Raw genomic sequence first — 18885 nt, 5'->3', positions numbered from 1 at the left:
CTTTGAACCAAAAAGTTAGGGAGCTTAGGTGCAGCTGGATCCAATCCTAGTCCAAGACTTTGTCAATGGTTTATGCCCAAAGATTACACGTGTACAATCAATCTAAAATATAATCTTAGTGAAGCTTACAAAGTTTATCCAGCTATTAATCACTTACCAAGGATCTGTAGCCACAAGGAATTTATTGTCATTAAGGCATAAAGGATCTCTACAGCAGGCATAACCTTGAGAGGAGTCCCTGCCCAAGGGGAGATCCTGTTGTTCAGACCACTGTCATATAGGAGAGCTCAATGGGCTCTTGGGTTGCTCACTATTTATGGGATAAAATGGTTGACTAACAGTCATATTTGCATACCAACTGCAGATGTTAGTTTCTGTCAAATTTCATTTGAGGGAGATAATGACCACCATTGTGGTCAGGTGAGCACATTGCTCAACTGGCCCCTTGGCTAGTGTGTGTTATCAGTCTGGCTGCAGCCATCACAACCAGATGGCATCCACCACAACTGCCACTGATGGTTATCTGCTTAAGTTGGATGCAGCCATCATGACTGCCACTGGTGGTTATCTCTTGAGAAGGGTTACGGGAAATAAAGGTTAGGAAAGTATGGGTGGAGCACACCATCACACAATGTTCCTACAATGTGCTAGCCAAAGACATACCATGAAGCAGTTAAACAAGTAAAGGAGACAAAGATGTATGACTTCACTCTTCACAAATAGTGCTGTAGATACACTTGCAAATGCAATTAATTTTGTAAAAGTGATGGAGGAAATTAAAGTCTGCTGTACAGAGCCAACAAATCTGCTTCCAGTAGTTTATTTATGACGCTGCTATTCCTTCAGGGGGAAATAATCTAGGGATTTTTCATTTAGGAATCAAGTTTATAACCAGAGTGTTAAGGAATAAGTTTAATGTTGTCTAAAATTGCTTGGACTGATCATTACCAGATATAATCTTAGAAAGCTTCCAGCCTTCCTTCAAGAAGTCCTACTGACTCAAAGAAAGAGTTACAAAATGAGTCAAGCCAAAGATGTATTTTGGAGAGATAATATATTGTGAGAATTGAGTCATTATTCATTTTCAGGGGATCATGGCCCTTAAGCTTTAAAAATAACTATATTGAAGGGCTAGAATAACTATTAAAAATAACTATATGGGTTTGAATGACCCATGTGTAGTTGCTTTGCTTAACTTTATTTTTTATTTTTTATTTTTTATTTTTTATTTTTTATTTTTTATTTTATTTTATTTTATTTTTATTTTATTTTATTTTTTGTGGACAATTTTTCTCTCAAGCTTTGGCATTTCTCATGGCTGAACAGACTGCTCAAAGCTTGCAGTTTGAAAGATCAGAGAGTAGTGAATATCTTTTCTCAGCTTCTGAAATTCAAAAATGGGAGCATGAACTTCCTTTGTGCCAATCGGAAAGCAGATTTACACTATGACTGGTATAATCTTTGTGGGCCAAAGCAGTACGTTTTTTTAATCAAAACATAAAGCATAGTATTAAGGGCACTATCCAAATTGAAAAAAAAAATAAAAAAAAATAGTAGCTCTAGCCTGTGTATATGCAGCTTTCACACTTCCTGTGTATAGATTTTTATACAACCTTTAAAAAAATTGCTGTCTTCCTGGGAATCTTCTTTCCATCCCCAGTTCCTTGCTTTTGAAGAGGATCATAAATAAAAAGAATTCAGATCACACAAGGAAATTTATATCTACCATAGCCTATCTGTCAAGTCTTTACTTTTCAATAATTTTTTGGCATTATTTTCTGTATTCGTCCTTTAAGGCCATCTAAAAATTCCTCCTTGATCAATTGTTATTTAAGATGCAGAAAATACTTAGTGAATGTATGCCAACCTCAAGTTCTTTGGAAACTGGAAGTTTAATTTCATTTTTTATATGAATAAGAAGGGTAGTAGGGAACAAGAAGAGGGAAATAAATTCCACTCTGAAAGAAAAAAATGATAAGCCAATGAAAAAGCAAACCACCAATACTACGCCATTATTATTAGCAGATGTGGTGCTTAGGTGCCTCTGAGTAGCTGCTCATTTCTTTTACATATTGAATGGAATCAGAGTTTTTACTTAATATTCAGTGGATATCAAAAAGGCACGAGACTTTGAAAATCTGGTCTCTATGTAATATTCTTCTATTCCAATTATTATTATTATTTTTTTATGTAACTCAGATAAATTTACATACAGTTTAAAAAATACGAGTTTATAAGTTTATAATGAGTTTATAGTGACACCCTCAATTTCACTGAATTTCACTGATGATAGTTTTAATTTTGTCTTTTAACCATTATATGTGTTCATTTTGTGAAAATTTGGAAGGCTCCCCACCAAAGTCTGATCCAATTTTTATTTCTTTCTCTCATGTTCTAACACTGTGATGAATGAAAGCAAAACATAAAGCTGACAGAGAGGACATAACATTAATTATATTGAGACAATCTGCTAGCAGTCAGGGTAAATGAGTTTCTTTTACAATCAAGTTTCACCAGTACCAATAGTCCTATCAGCTTCTGAGCTTGTTCCACTGCATGGGTGAACAGCTAGGTAGGTCATTTGTCACAGAATATAAAAGCAAGAATCCACTTTTTGAAGTGGGGAATTCAAGCCTATGAGCCCATCAGTAATTTGTACTATAATTCCATCTTTGCATAATCAGAGAGATTAGCTGCCAGCAGTCTGTTTATGTGCAAGAGCCTAGCAATATCTTAGAGATAGTTTTCCATGTAAGCCTATAAATTTTTATGAGATTTATATGTTTTGATCAACAAGAGGAGTTGAGGAGTTTTTTTGTTTTGTTTTGTTTTGTTTTTACTTTGAGGAGGAGTTTTTTTTTTTTTTTTTTTTTAATTAGCAACTTATTTCACTTTTTATTGACACAGGAATACTCGTTTGGCATTTTATTTTGAGAAGTAGCCAAAAGCATACTGGACTCTCCTTTTGTGGTAGGTAGATAAGGTGAAAAGTTTGAAAGGGATATTGCTTTAACACAGATGACCATTGAATGAATTTGATCTTGTTAGGGCTTGAATCAACTCAGCTGGAAAATTGGATGTAAGCAAGACCCGACTGAAAAACAGGTGTTGTAGTTCAATTTAAATAGTCTCAATAAACAAATGACAGCCAAAAGCTATGTGAAATTGCAGGTAGTTATTGTAAAATGGTAGAAGGAAAAATGGATTTATGATACTTTTTATTGGAAAACCAAAAAGGTTCAAGGAAGAATGTTGCTGTAGTTGCAGTACATCTTTACAATAAGAGGTTAAGTAGCAGTCTTGATTTTTTTTTTTTTTTTTTGAGAGAAAAAATACTTGATATCTGGGAGGAGTTTAATAAGGAATGCATTTGATATAAATCTTATTGCTAGACTTCATGCATGTTTCCTAATATATATTTATTTCTGGAGACAATTAAAGTCATTATTTACATTTTTCAAACAGTGACGTTTCATCTGGTGTAGAAGGAAACAAGAAAAACTGAAAGGAAATACTGAAACTGAAATTCTTATGCTAGCTGCTAGCATCTTAGTGTTTATTGATGATATATTTGTACTAATACTACTTTCCTGAAAATACATATGACCTAAATTGAAAATATTGGTTTACTTATGCAATAAATGTTTTAAAATTCTTGGTTGCCACCACTCTAAAAATTCTTTAAAATTATTTTAAATCAATATGAAAATAAAAATAAATTTCCATAAATATCAGAAGTCATTTGAATTAAAAATGTTCCTTTATTTAGAAAAATGGATATGTGTTTCCGGCTCCCTTTTTATCAAGAAATCTACATTATGCGCAGTGTGAATTAACACTATGTATGATTTCAGAGCTATAACTAATTCATACAGAAAGAAGTGATTAGGTATTTTTGATGGTTGTGGTATGCAGTACTCACAGGTTATTAGTATGGATGTCTCCCCATTCTTTTTGGTTTTAAGATCGGTGGCTTCATTCTGTTCATTGTGGGAATAATGAGCACTTGAAGAACTTTGCTGGGAAGAATGTGGAGTGTTCATATTAATGGGTTCTTCTTCACTGTAGCATACCCATTTTAATGTTGTACTATTTTAATTTTAACATTTTAATATATTTTCTAACATACTTTTAAGCCTTTGTTCTTTCTTCATTTGTCTGTGGCACCATATGACATTTGAAAGTTCTATATATGGAGCCTCCTAGGAATGTTAAATACCATGGTTCTGTTTGTTATCCTTAGGTTTTGTACAGCTCTGGTCAGCATTACTGTAACTGATCATGGGTGAGTTGTTCATAGCTATGTGGTCTACTGCACCAGCCTGTGCCCCAATCCTCATCATGCCATGCCTGCAGTCCTCCACTCTGCAACCTGTGTCCCCACTCCTCAAGGTCTGTGTAACAATGCAGACTGCATCATTATGGTACAATCATGAATATTTTGTTCTATATGTAAGAACTACTTCTTACTGCTATCTATATAAAATTATGTTTGCACTATACATGGATAAACACAATTTGAAAAAAAAGTAGCCATCACCACCTGGTCAGTTAGAAAAATGGCTGTCACAGTTAAATTAAGTAAATCACAGCTGTATGCAGGTCAAGATAAGTTCAGACACAGCAGGCTTGACAAGCCTTATTTCTGAGGCTGTTCAAGCTCAATATAAAGCTCAAGGCTAATAACAACGGTACGGTATTACAGAACTGTATAGAACTCCAAGGATGAGACCAGTTATCCATGTAGAGGCTGTGATTTTAATATCTTAGTATAGGTATATTGATCACTTTAGTGTGTGTGTTTCCCCGTTTCTGCCCCCGTATGTAACCTGCCAAATAGTTTGAGGAATTTCATGTTGTGATTCAGGCCAAAGATGAAATACCTGTATTTCTGCCTAAGTAGATACCTCCTTTATCTATACTCTTTTTAAGCTTTCAAGCATGAACAGCAACAACAACAAAAAGATCTGGAATGATTTTTCTCCCTAGCTCTTTCTCAGATATTTTCTTGTGGGAGCTGGTGAAAAGACTTCCTTCCCTATTTGTTTCTTTGTATATTTTTATTTAAATAACTTATTACCCAAATTTAAGTCTAATTTTCATCTATATACTGTACATAGATTAGATATTGGTATATAAAGAATCTTAAGTGTTGTTTTAAACCTTGGAATAAATTCATTCTTGAAAAAAAACTGACAAAAGTCCTATCAAATCTTCTTGGCATTGCTGTATCATCTGTGTATATAACTTGTAAATGCTCAGATACCTTATATTTATTTGAAGTTGCTTGTATAAAATTTAGTAGGTTCTGACATCACATCAGAGTTAGAACTCTGAGATACCATTGAAAATACGTGGTGAGATTTTGAAAACAGCTATGTTTTCAGAAGCATTTATAATGATTGCTTTTGACTACAGATTATAGGTCTCAGTGGGTTGTTCTTCTGAAGCATTTTTGGGGCAGTAATAGACATGCTGAAAAAGGCAATTGAGACACTTCTTATGTGCAGCCCTAAAGGTACTTTGATAAGTGTTTTTCTTGTTTGTTTGTTTGTTTGTTTTTTAAACAGATGGTGTAATTTGCTTCCTGCTGTTTTAAGGGTTGTCTTCATCCTGAGGTATTCTAGTGCACTCTTCTGCCGATCCTATTTGTCCATTATGACTTTTTTTTTCTTTTTTTTTCCAATTCTCCTCTGACTTATATTTCACTTTTATTGTGTGATGTTTTCTTTCAGGGAATTGCTGACCTAGTAAGCCTGAAGCAGCCATGACATACATGGTTCTGGATTATTGTTAAAATGTTTCTCCCTCCTTTTTATGATTCTGAAATAATATATAAATATAATTGCTTCTCTGAAATTACATACGCACAACAAAATATTTTTAAAAAGCTAATGTTGTGTAATGGTATTATAACATATTCTCAGAGTTTTGCTTCGCAAAGATCATGTGAAATCAGCCCTTACTGAAGGGTCATGTTAAGATATAATTTACTATAGTTATTCTTATTCTACGTTGCTTTTATGCTCTAGAAAGCAGTCCACTGATATCCTGGAAGAACAGAATCCTTTCCTTTAAAATTCCAAGTTGTTGAGGTAGAGACAGCAATTCTGGAAAGCCTTTCTTTTCAGCTGTGGTGTTTTTCTGGGAGGGGAAGAAAAAAAGAGAGAGAGAGAGAGAGAGAAGAGAAGGACGGAGAGAACCATGGTGCTTATTTTAGATCTCGTGGAATGGGTGGTTATGCTCATCTGGAGATGATCACAATGTAAAAGTTAAACAGTTTTACCATATCTCCTTACAGCTGCTTTACCTATACTTAAAGAAATTGAAGTTTGTGTCATTTGTTGTAAGATAGTGACTTCTCATATTATTTTTTTCCTTTTGTTTTGTTTTGTTTATTTTCTAGATCTCTGACAGATAACCTGAACAAAGAACAAAAGTTGATTGACTGTATGTGACTTTGGAAATACTTGCTATGGGCTAAGAGTGTCCATTTAAACATGTCTGTATAAGCAGATACAGGCAGTTATGTACTAGCTCTTCCAGCATTCTGGGTTGGCCAGTCACAAGTCATCTCTGGACCAGGTGCTGTCTAACTTAATTTGAGAGAGGCTGTATCTCATTCTAAAGTATCAAACTTGTATAGATGATGTACCAATATTTTCACTATTCTTGTCAGGTGACAAAACCTCTTCATTCCCCTTTACAGATGATGGTTTGAGGAGAATGACTTGCTTGGACATCACACAGAAAAACTGTGAAGACAAACTGTGTTTATTTCCTAAAGTGTGGGCTAACACAATGGCTATTAAACAACTACTTCTCTTCTTTACTTGACATTGTGGTATAAAACTATGAAACTTGGTATTTGTGTCCTATTAAATTATATTTTTGTCTGCGATCACTGGAACAATACTGAAGTATGTTAGTGACTCTTTGCCATCAGGAAGGTAGAGGAGTAAAATGCTTCTAACTAGCATAAAATCATTAAGGTTAGAAAAGACCTCCAAGATCATCTGGTTCAACCATCCCCCTAACACCAATGTCACCCACTATACCATGTTCCGAAACGCCAGGTCCAACTTTTCCTTAAACAACCCCAGGGATGGTGACTCCACCACCTCCCTGGACAAACGATTCCAATGTCTGAGGAGAAATTTCTCAATTTCCAATCTGAACATCCCCTGGCACAACTTGAGGCCATTCACTCTAGTCCTATCACTGGTTAACTGCGAGAAGAGGTCGACCCCCAGCTCCCTACAGCTTCCTTTCAAGTAGCTGTACAGAGCAATAAGGTCTTCCCTGAGCCTCCTCTTCTCCAGATGTAATAACTCCAGTTCCCTCAGCTGCTCTTCAAAGGACTTACGTTCCAGGCCCTTCACCAGCTTCACATCCCTTCTCTGGACACATTCCAGGGATTTGATGTCCTTCTTGTAGTAAGAAGCCAAAAGTTGAACACAGTACTTGAGGTGCTGCCCTCACCAGAGCAGAATACAAGGGGACGATCACCTCCCTGGTCCTGCTAGCTACGCTATTCCTGACACAAGCTAGGATGCTGTTGGCCTTCTTTGCCACCTGGGCACACTGCCAGATCATGTTCAAGTGAGCATTGACCAGCACTCCTGGATCCTTTTCCTCTGCACAGCTTTCCAGCCGCTCTCCTCCAAGCCTGTAGTGTTGCAGAGCAGTGCTTACAATAAGTAAGGAATTTTCAGCTTCTTGTGCTGCCCTGCCAGTGAGGAGACTGAGGGGGCATGCAAGGGCTTTAGGACTAATTGCTAATTGTATTAGCGTATTGGGTTTATGTGGCAAGATTTTAGTAGCATGGTGGCTGCAGAGATACCCTCTGTGACAAGAGCCCAGCAGCTCCCCCATGTTAGGTGCAGCTGGTTAGAACCCGGTCCAGCCAGCTCCTAAAAGGACCCATTGCTGGTCAGAACTGAGCCAGTCAGTGATGTTGGTTGTGCCTCTATGAGAGCAGATTTAAGAAAGGAAAAATCTGCTGCACCACAGCAGCTGGGAGAGAGGAGTAAGAAAATGTGAGAGGAAAAGCCCTACAGACCCCAACGTCAGTGCACAAGGAGGGCAGGAGGTGCTCCAGGCATGGAGCAGAAGTTCCCCTGCAGCATGTGGAAAGGCCCCTGGTGGAGCAGGCTGTCCCCCTGCAGCCCATGGGTCCCACATGGAGCAGATCTCCACGCTGCAGCCCGTGGAGGAGCCCCTGGTGGAGCAGGTGGATGTGGCTTGGAGGAGGCTGCGGCCCATGGAGAGCACCCACAGGAGCAGGCCCTGGTCTGGAGCTGCAGCCCGTGGAGAGGAGCCCACGCAGGAGCAGGGAGTCCAGGGGGAGCTGCCACCCATGGGGGACCCGTGCTGGAGCAGTTTGCTCCTGGGGGATGGACCCCATGGTACGGAGCCATGTGGGAGCAGTTCTTGAAGAGCTGCTGCCTGTGGAAAGCCCTTGCAGGATCACTTTGGGAAGGACAGCATCCTGTGGGAGGGACCCCACGTGGAGCAGGGGAAGTGAATGACAGTGAAGGAGCAGTGGAGATGAAGTATTAGGGACTGACCACAGCCCCCTTTTCCCACTCCCCTGCACTGCTTTGGTGGAGGAGGTAGAAGAAGATGGATGGGGATGGGAAGGTATTTCTAGCTTATTTCTAGTTCTAATAGCTGTAGTCTATTAGTAATAGGCAATAAATTGCATTAATCTCCCTTATTCTGAGTCTGTTTTGTATGTGATGGTAACTGGTGAATGATCACCCTGTCCTTAGTTCAACCCCTGATCCTTTTTTTCATCGTATTTTCTCTCCCTGTTCTTTTGATGAAGGGAAGTGATGGAGCAGTTTGGTGGAGCTTGGCTGCCCATCAGTGTGAAACCACCACAGTTAGATGCTAGCATAGGTAGGGTAAGAGATATAATAATCTGAATTAGTGACAAGGTAGGGTACAAAAACAGGGTTAACATATAATCTGGCCAATTTAAAATCATTTCTAAAAGTGAAACAAATCACTTTCTGACTATCTGGATTTTCCAGGAGATATTTTCATATATATTTGTTTTCATACTTTTGCATATCTATTTGTTTGTGTAGGTGAATTAAAGTCAGTTCCAATTAAAATCAGTTCTATTTTGGTGCTATTTTAATACCAGTTTAGGAGGTAACATAACCCTATGAAATTGCTTGAAGTAATCAGAAGAGTGCTTTCGAAAGATGTTTTTCTGTCTGGTCCACTGGTGATATTCTAGTTGAAGTAATTATTTATTCAATAAAGAGAGAAAATATTTTTTAATAATTTTAAAAATTTAAAATATTTTTCAATAATTATTTTTGATAATTATTGAAATTAATTTATTATTTAATTTATTAATTATTATTAAATAAACTCAAACAATTTCTGTCAGAAATACGTAGTCACAGTGCCAGGTGTGACTCCAGCCCCCCTCACATCACTGGTAAAAAGCCTCACTGCTTGCCGTGGATGCACTGTTAACAGTGCACTATTAACAGAGTGCTTGGACACAAAGAAGATAGTAGCAAAGGCAGTATGAGATAGCAATTCAACCACAAATCTGCAAGTGGAGTGTAGCAGAGGTAGGAAAAAAAATGTAATATCTTTGGCCATCTTTTATTTAAAAAGAGGGAGTTAGCATTTTCTCACAACTGGGGCATAAGCATAAATGCTTATGGGGTACATAAGCATTTCAAACCTTGTGGTCTTGTCCAAAGATCCCAATATCCCACAACAGCAGAAAAGTAGATGTGTGGCCTGAGACAACTGAGTAGAGAAGTCGAGGCTTCTCCACTCCTGGTGAGAAAAGTAACTGGACAGCTGACAAAGTTTCTGCTCTGGGATCTGTATGGATTTCCAAGAGAAATAGAAATCCACGGGCATGTACTATCAAAACAACACTGAATAGACAGTAAGAAGTAGGAAGTGCTGCAGATGGCATTCATCTTGCCTATATTTAATTACATAAAAGCAGGTATCCAGTCTAACCAAAAGTTTTCACAGATAGCAGAGGTATACAAGCCTACTCCAGAGGCTGAGTCATCCCATCCAAGGGTATTAACACACAGGAAAAAAACTGTTCTCTGGATTTTCCTGGCTACAATAACTAAAGAAAGAACCTAATGATAACATAAAATAACTTTTAGAGAGCTAGATTAAAATGAGACAAATGTCTTCTTCATTATTCTTTCTCTGATTTGCCTATCTTTATGATGAGGTATTAAGTTTAAATTACCTAGTCTTTCAAAAACTACTTAATTTGTGTTATAAACATATATCCATGTTATAATATTGGCATAGGTGATGACATTGGCAAAGTAAATCTAACCCTGACTGTAATTGTGGTTGGATACCTAACTGAAAGTATCCTATCAAATATTCTTTTATATATAACTGTTTGTGGTGATAAAGACACATTTATTTTGATATTGTTACAAATGTAATACCTTGAAAAACAGGAAGGCACTGAGATGTAATAGTTATGATTACGAAAGACAAAACTCAGAAAGACTTATAAATAAACATAAATTTCTGTAGAATAGGGAAGAAAATTCTGATAAATTGTCCATCTGTTGAGGTTTAACCCGGGAGGCAGGAAAGCACTGCACAGCCGTTTGCTCACTCTCCTGACACAGTAAAATGAGGGAGAGAATCAGAAAAAAGGTAAAACTCATTGGTTGAGATATAAATGGTTTAATAGGATAGAAAAGGGAGGGAAAAATATAATAATGATGACAAAAGAATATACAAAACAAGCAATGCACAATTGCTCACCAGCTGCTGACCAATGCCCCAGGCAATGCCAGCTCCCCAGCCAACTTTTGTTGCCTCACATGACGTCGCATTCCTTTGACCAGTTTGGGTCAGCTGTCCTGGTTCTGTACGTTCACAGCTTCTTGTGCACTCTCAGCCTCCTCCCTGGCAGGGCAGCACAAGAAGCTGAAAAGATCTTTACATAGTGTAAGCACTGCTCTGCAACAACTACGAGAAAATTAGCTCTATCCCAGGACACCATCATATTCAAATTATTCACATAATTCACCAATAAATGTATTTAGGAAATGTTGAAGTGTTAACAACAGAATGGAACATAACATTTTCCAACCTAATCCCAATATACCAAGTTTCCATTCAGTAGCTTTTTCCTAGCTGTTTTTCATTAAAGTTTATCCTCCTGAAAAACATTTTCATAATTTGATGCCATCAAGAGATGAGAAATCCACTACTTAAGTTTCTTCTAAATGTTTAACACTATTATTTTTCAAGGAAGTTGATTTAATCTTTTTGTGTACAGCTTCAATATCTGGGGGTCACAATGTTTTTTGTTTGTTTGTTTGTTTTTTGCATATACCATTTTAAAGAGTCCTTTGGTATTCATCCTTTGATATTCACTATTTCATCTCTCCAGAGATACCATACTCTCTGTAATCAAGACAATTCTGTTTTCTTTGATCAGCTAAAAAGAATGTGTTCTTTAACTTTTTCTCTGTATATAATAGTTCTTCAACATCTATTTCTTCCATCTCTCTAGCCTTTAATTTTTTTTTTCCCAGATGCACTTCTTGCCTAAGTTATCAGCTGAGAGCAGAAATTTGATTCTTTCTGTCAAATGAAGGAATCTCCCCAAGCATTTTCTTATGATTATTTATAAGTATTGCCATGTGAACTGCAAATCGCTAAAGCATGCATGGGTAATTAATGTCCATTTCATATGAAATATGCAGAGTAAACATCATTAATTTGCTATGCAACAAGATTTTAAAAAGCAGGATGCTTATTTAGTATTTTTCCACACAAATAGCACTCATCTAAGCTTCTCACCTCTGCATTTAGTCCTTCCACTATTTTAAAGAATATGTCATTCAATACCACATATGCTGTGGATTATAAAATACATATAGGGTTAAAAATAATACAACTCTTACAACTTTTTCTACACTTTTAACAATGGATTATTCCCCTGTAAACCTTCTAGGGTTTAGAAAAGCTTGGGTATCTTTTGAATCTTTCTGAGGAATCTTCTCCCAGCAGACCTACTCTTTTATTTCACATTTAGAAACATATTAAAACATTAAAAGTAGAATCAACTTGTGACATTCTTGAGGGATTTGTGGATGGGAACTATCTTTCTTCCTGATTACTTCTTTTGGTACTTCATCAATACAGCAACATTCTTAAAATGGACTAGCAAACTGACAAGTTACTTGAAATGACAAGTATTTGTGCAAAATAAGAAAGCTGATGCATTTACTTGTTTCTCTCAGATGTAAAATCCAAAGAGATTTTCTGAAGCCTGGCCAATTTTTTTAACTCCAGTGAGAGATAAGAAAGATCAATTTTGCACATTTTGAAAACTGCAGATTCTTCATGACTCTTGGACACATTGTATCTCTTCTGCCTACCAGGTTGAGTAGGTATATCATATCCTCAAAATGTTTGCACTTCAAGCCTTTTTACCATAATTTTAGAATTTTTTATTTTATTTTATGTTTTATTGAATGTGGTAAAGAAATGGCATAAGTCATCGACTGATAAGTCATTGAAACCTTGATTGGGTTGATATCTAAATATGGCCTCTGAAGTTAAAAAATGGTGGAAACAAAATCATAAAAAAACTTTTTGTATTTTTATTTTTTTTTAATGGCTTGAAGACAGAGACTGTTTCCTAACAAAAATGAATAAAAAATATTTTCAGTGATAATAGGTACATTTTAAAAGAGTCTCAACTTTTGGCTGTTTCTCAGCTACAGACAGTACTTCACCAGAGCTGTACATTGGGATTCTCACTGCCATAATTTGTAAATGTGTTAACCTGGAATTTTAACTGCAACTCATAATTATTAATGTTAAAAAGTTATTACCATTCAGGGCTTTTGTGAGGTGTGATAACTTCAATCTAGTTTCCCTCACAACTAGACCTGTCTTACTCACTGATGATATCTGAAAAGGGACAAAGTATCAAGTAAATAAAAAAACTATCATACATATGCAAATATATGCTCAGTTATATTCTGAGCATATATGCCCTTATTCTAGCTCATTAATGGAGTTATGTAGAAGAAGCCATCTGTGTTATTACTTGCCTATGTTACGCTGTTCTTGGCAAAAGTGGGATATGGGGAAGTTTACTTTTGGAAAAACCTTATATGATCAGATAAATATTTGGAATATATTGTAAATAATAATAAATGGCTTTCCACTAGATGCCCAGCTATATTTCAGTCTCTGAGTTCTACAGCACTTCAAAAAAACAATCAACCTTTTGAATCCTAGTTTATGAAATCTGCCAAGTTCTTTCAGTGAATTACACCCTTGTATTCTTATGGTAGTCATTTATTATTCCAAACACTGCATTCCTGTATTTCAGGCCATTAAATAGTACTGAAATAATAATCTAAAGTATAAACTATGTAAACATAGCATAAACATAGTATAAACTATGAGAAAGCTATAAATATTACTTTTCAGTCATTTACAAATAAATATATTGATGAGTATATGTAAACGTATTTTTAATTCTGTAATACACGTTTTTTAATTATTGATTTTGTATCTGTCCTTTTCATTGTTTTCAAGTATGTGTAACTCCATCTTTTTTCTGTTTTTATTTTTGGTAAATATCTGCTTTGTGAATTCATCTGAACTGTGGAATTCAGTGCTGTTGAATGTGCCTGGAGCACAAAATAGAGACAGGAATGGAAACCTCCCTATATGAAAGCATGGGTGGATAAGAGACTATTTAGTATATTTGCCTTTTGCTTCCAAAGTATATCAAAGCAGATAGATTGGGGAAGGTCAAAGTGGTCGTCTGAACAGTAGGCTTTTTGAATAACCTACTGCGGATGATGTTGTAAAGGTCATCAGTCTCATCATGGTTGTGATATACATGTAAAAGAACCCAACCAAGCTCCACAAAGAGCACTCCCTACTACACCTCTCCTACTCGAATTTCACACATTTAGCTAGTGAATTATTTATTTATTTTATTCCTCTGAAACGTCTGGTGTAAGAAGCTGTTGGAGGAAGTATCCTGGTTTTGATAGTCCTTTCCTCTGTTCTGCTGTGAGTCATCTTATGCTCCACCTGTTCTGTCACACAGAATCACATTTAGAATCTCTTTGAAACACTGCTTTAAAAACATCTAAATGTTAAACAAAATGTGTACAGTGAAGGTGTTCTCACTACATAAAATCAAACCTTTAAAAATGTTGTTATGCAAGGTCTAGAAGTTCTTTTGTTAGAAGAGACAAGGGTATATTTTCCACTATTTGAGATATACATTAGAGGTTGCATTTATTTATTTATTTATTTATTTTTAAGCAAAGCTATAGCCATTCTAGTTGATATGTGGTGGTATCATATGAACATTCTAACTTTTTTACTTTACTTTTTATTCTGCAGTAAGTAGAAATCAGATGTTAGAAACAGATAAATAAAAGAATCAGAGTGAGGTTTCTCAATTAACTGGCAATTAATTTTCAGATTGATGCTTCCATATATTCTGAAAAGTTAACAGATCCACAAGTTGTTCCAAGTCACTATATTTCTTGTCAAAGTAAACTTTTACTAAATTGAAATAAGTATATCAGAATTCAGCTGAAAATGTTTTGATCATTTTTGAAATAGAAGGGCATTCATTGTTGCAGGGTTATATTGAGTCATGCACTGGAATAAAATGTCAGAGGTGTACATGTGTATTTATAGGCATTTTTATCCAGGTTGACAGTATTTTTCATGTATCCTGTCTTCCTGTAAATTCTTTCTGGTACTATTAATGTAAATGCCTGGTATTTATTCTTGCCTCTTGCTAGATATGTTGTCATATGTCTCCATTGTTCTTGTTCTAAACAGAGAAAGGAAGGAATGTAAAGAACATAAATCAAATGTGAAACAACAGGCACAGAGAAGAAAAAGTGAGAAAGAATCCTTCACTGTTTCTTATCTTCAAGTAACAAATTGTCACATTATTTTTCCCCCTCATTAGCTGGGATAAATAGCAGTATTTTGTTGCCAATGGGTAAATAAAAATTTAGTCTCAATTTTCCATGAAGATGAAAAGTAAAAACTCTTTACCATGACCCAGGAGTTGTGTCAGACTGAGTAAAGGATGGGATAAATAATGCAAACCACCTAAACTAGGCATTTTTTATTAACCACATTTAAATATTCTTTGATCTTGCTCTCTGACTTCTGCTCTCAGAACAACATGAGAAACTGTCTGGGAGCAAAACTAAAGTCTGAGCAAACAGATTACTTTCTGTGATCATAGAATACATTAGCAAATGTTCTACTACTGTGAAAGCTTGCATGCCCTTCAGTCTATGAATTGCTACTGGTTATATGAAGAGCAGAGGAAACTGTAGCAGTTACTGTATAAATGATGGATGGAACAAAACAAAGATAGAAATTAGTTGGGTGAGAGTTTAGATTTCCTTAATCTAAACTAGTCAGGATATTCTCTTTGGTGGCATGGTTGAATGTTTTCCATGTTTTCTCATCAGTATGCATTGACAACGGCTCAGTTTCTTATCTGTTTCTTAGCAGCTGGTTCTGTGGTTCTTACTGTTAGAAGATCTGTGCCATGAATCTGCTTACGGGTTGGGCATTCTCTTAGTTACATATATAGGAATAATAGTAGCACATGATCCAAGTCTTCCATGGCCTGGAAAATCTCATGTCATCTTTTTCTGTGGGGGATGGATGTTGATTATCATTTATTTTTATTTTTTTCCAGATGATCTGGAGAATGTAGATCTAATGCCATCTTACAATAGCTGGAGGATGCTTCTTGCATGAGATCTTCTGTGGAACAACTGTTTCTTACCCCTCCTTAGCCAGGTATGTTTTTCAGAGCTTATCATGTCGAAGTAATGAAAATGACTTATGAAAGGTAAATGAAGCTGTCATGATACGAGATGTTAGATCCCCACATAGATAAATACCTAGTTAAGAGATGAGAAAAAAAATGACCAGCCTCCAAAATGGAAGATTTTTCCTAGTCCTATTCAATTGATTTATAAATCATCTAGAAAAGGGAGCATGTGGTAAACTGACAAAAATTAACAATTATTAAAAATTAACAAAATTAACAAAAATTAAAAATTAAGTACAAAATCCTTCAGGATATATTTAGTTTTATCAGCTGTGAAATGTCTCTGGGGCATCTACAATATTGAATAACTGGACAGTAAAATGGCAGATGAAATTCAGTGTTGACCACTACAAAAAAATAAATATGTGGGTAAAATCATTGACTATATATACACACAAAGCTGAGACCTATTAGCTATTACCATTCAGGAAGAGATCTTTCTGTCATGGTGAGTAGTGCTTTAAAAATTTTAGCTCAGTGTTCTCTGGAACTCAAAAAGGCATGTTAAAATTATTATAAAAAGGTTAACAAACACAAGAGAAAACAATATTTTACCCGTACTTAAACCCATGATGAGTCCACGTCTGTAACTGTGAAGGTCTATTCAAGCTTATTCTTTTACAACTTCAAGATATAGGAAAACTGAAAAGGTACTTCATCAAGGATGATCAGAGATATGGAAAGCTTCTTTAAAAAAAAGGGAGCATGGAGCCTGTAGAAGACTGACTTAATGATGATTTTTAAAATCATGAAATGATTTTTAAATCTTTTTTTTTTTTTAATCATCATGATGATTTTCAAAATCATGAATCATATGAAAGTGGTGAAGAGCACAAGAATTGGAGGTAATTATTATTTCATCAGAATAAATTAACTGACTGTTTATGAACAAAGATCAGGAGTTACTTTTCCATATAATCAGTAATTACACTGTAGATGTCATTGTCACAAGATGTGGATGCCAAAACCTTTAATGGAGTCCAAAAGAAATATTGGAAAAACTAATGGAAGAAAGTGTTATTAAACATGAACAGACAAAGACACATCCACCTCAGAAAATCCCCTTTCTTTTGCAGAATCTGACATTCTTAACAGATGATAAACCAGGAAAAAAAAAAAAAAATCCATACCTGTCCCATTCTTATGATTTTTCTCTAGGCATCTACTATGTTGCCACTGTGAGACCAAACAATGGTGCATCTCTTCTTGGCTTAACAAACAGCATTTCATTTCTTATCTCTTGTACTACCTTGCAGTTCTCCTCTGACATGACTTTGCAATAATCTGGGATAAATCTTCTCTAGCTCCCTATTTGTGGATACAGTGTCTGTGTCTCATCTTCTCCAGCTCTCAGGTATGCATTTTTAAGTCACAGACAGGTAGCATCTTCTTTTTGCATGGGGAGAAAGGTACTTACAATTCTGAGTTTTCCTAACACAATGACAAACCTAAAAATGCCTTTCAGAGAATCATGTCAATATGCCAATATATGTCACTTAAAATGACTAAAGTTCCGGGGGAAAAAAGAAAAAAAAAAAAAAAAAAAAAAAAAAAGAGGGAAATGCCATAGAATAAAGGCTATAAAATATCATAGAATCATACATGTAGAATGGTTTGGGTTAGAAGAGACCTTAAAGGTCATCTGTTTCCATCCTCCCTGCCATCTGCAAGGACACAACTCACTAGACCAGGCTGCTCAAAGCCCCATCCAACCTGATCTTGAACACCTCCAGGAATGGGGCATCCACAACCTCTCTGGGCAACTGATTCCAGTGCCTCATCACCCTCTGAGTGAAGAATTTCCTCCTAACATCTAACCTTTATTGTGCTGGGTCCCCCAGACCTGAACGCAGGTCTCATGTAGGGTCTACATAGGGTCTCACGAGAAGAGATTAGAGAGGGAGAATCGCCTCCCTTGACCTGGCCACTACTCTGTTGATGCAGCCCAGGATGCAGTTGGCTTTCCAAGCTGCAAGCATGTACTGCTGTCTCAGGTCAAGCTTTCAGTCCAACAGAACGCCACCAGCACCAGCCCCAAAACAAACCTAAGACAAATATGCTAAATAACAATTCAGGAAGCAAATGTGAATTGTGGTTACCTAGTAATTCAGATTTGAATCAGTTCCCATCTCTGATGAATATCTGTGGCTTTTTTTTTTTTTTTTTTTTTTTAATAATAAAAGTACATAGTCTCTACTATGTCTAAACACTTTTCTTTAATGCACTTGGCAGATAAACAGTCAGTGGTAATACTGCTGAGTACGAAGTGGATAAACAGTAGTCTGTAGTCCCCATGACAACAGGAACCACAAGATAGTGTCCAGTCAAACTGCCTAGAGTTATAGTGGAGTTGGTTTTAAGACTGCTGTAACAGCTGAAAAAGGAAACAAGGAAACCCAGGAGGGGAGCTACCATTAAACAGAGTGGACAGTCAGTTCTATTCTTACTCTTTGTTCCAAGACAATTTTATTTAGCTGTAAAATGTGTTTAACACAACACTTGTAAAAATACTTTTTTAGATCTAATAATTATTTTCATGTGCTCATCCTCTAGAAATGCAGACTATAATACTTCGATGCCTGAATGTGCATGCAGAAGAATAAAGTCTGATCTTGATAGGACCTTTCAGATTATTTTACCATAAACTATATCAGTAAGAGTATGAAACTTTCAGTGTATAAAAATGGTTTAGAAAATGGTAATAATCTGAAAAAATAAAGACTACAGGAAATAGCTTAATATGGATTAGAGCTAACTAACCAGACCCTGAAGATTAAAAGATAAAGGCAATGAAGAAATCTGTAAAGGAGGGGATTGTGTAAACTCAGTTTACAGCAGAATGAAAATAACAGTGGTAATAAATTCCACCATGACTTTAATGTAACATGAAATCTATTTATACACAAGAGAGATAGAAACCAGAAAAGAAACTAAAAAGTAGCACAAAATGCATGGGGATAAAGATTTTTTTTTTTTCCCTTTACTAAAGAACATAATAA

This window comes from Aythya fuligula, chromosome 1 (assembly GCF_009819795.1).
Source record: "Aythya fuligula isolate bAytFul2 chromosome 1, bAytFul2.pri, whole genome shotgun sequence".
NCBI classification, from domain to species: Eukaryota; Metazoa; Chordata; class Aves; order Anseriformes; family Anatidae; genus Aythya; species Aythya fuligula.
The sequence above is the reverse complement of the archived record's forward strand: the minus strand, read 5'-3'. Positions refer to the sequence as shown.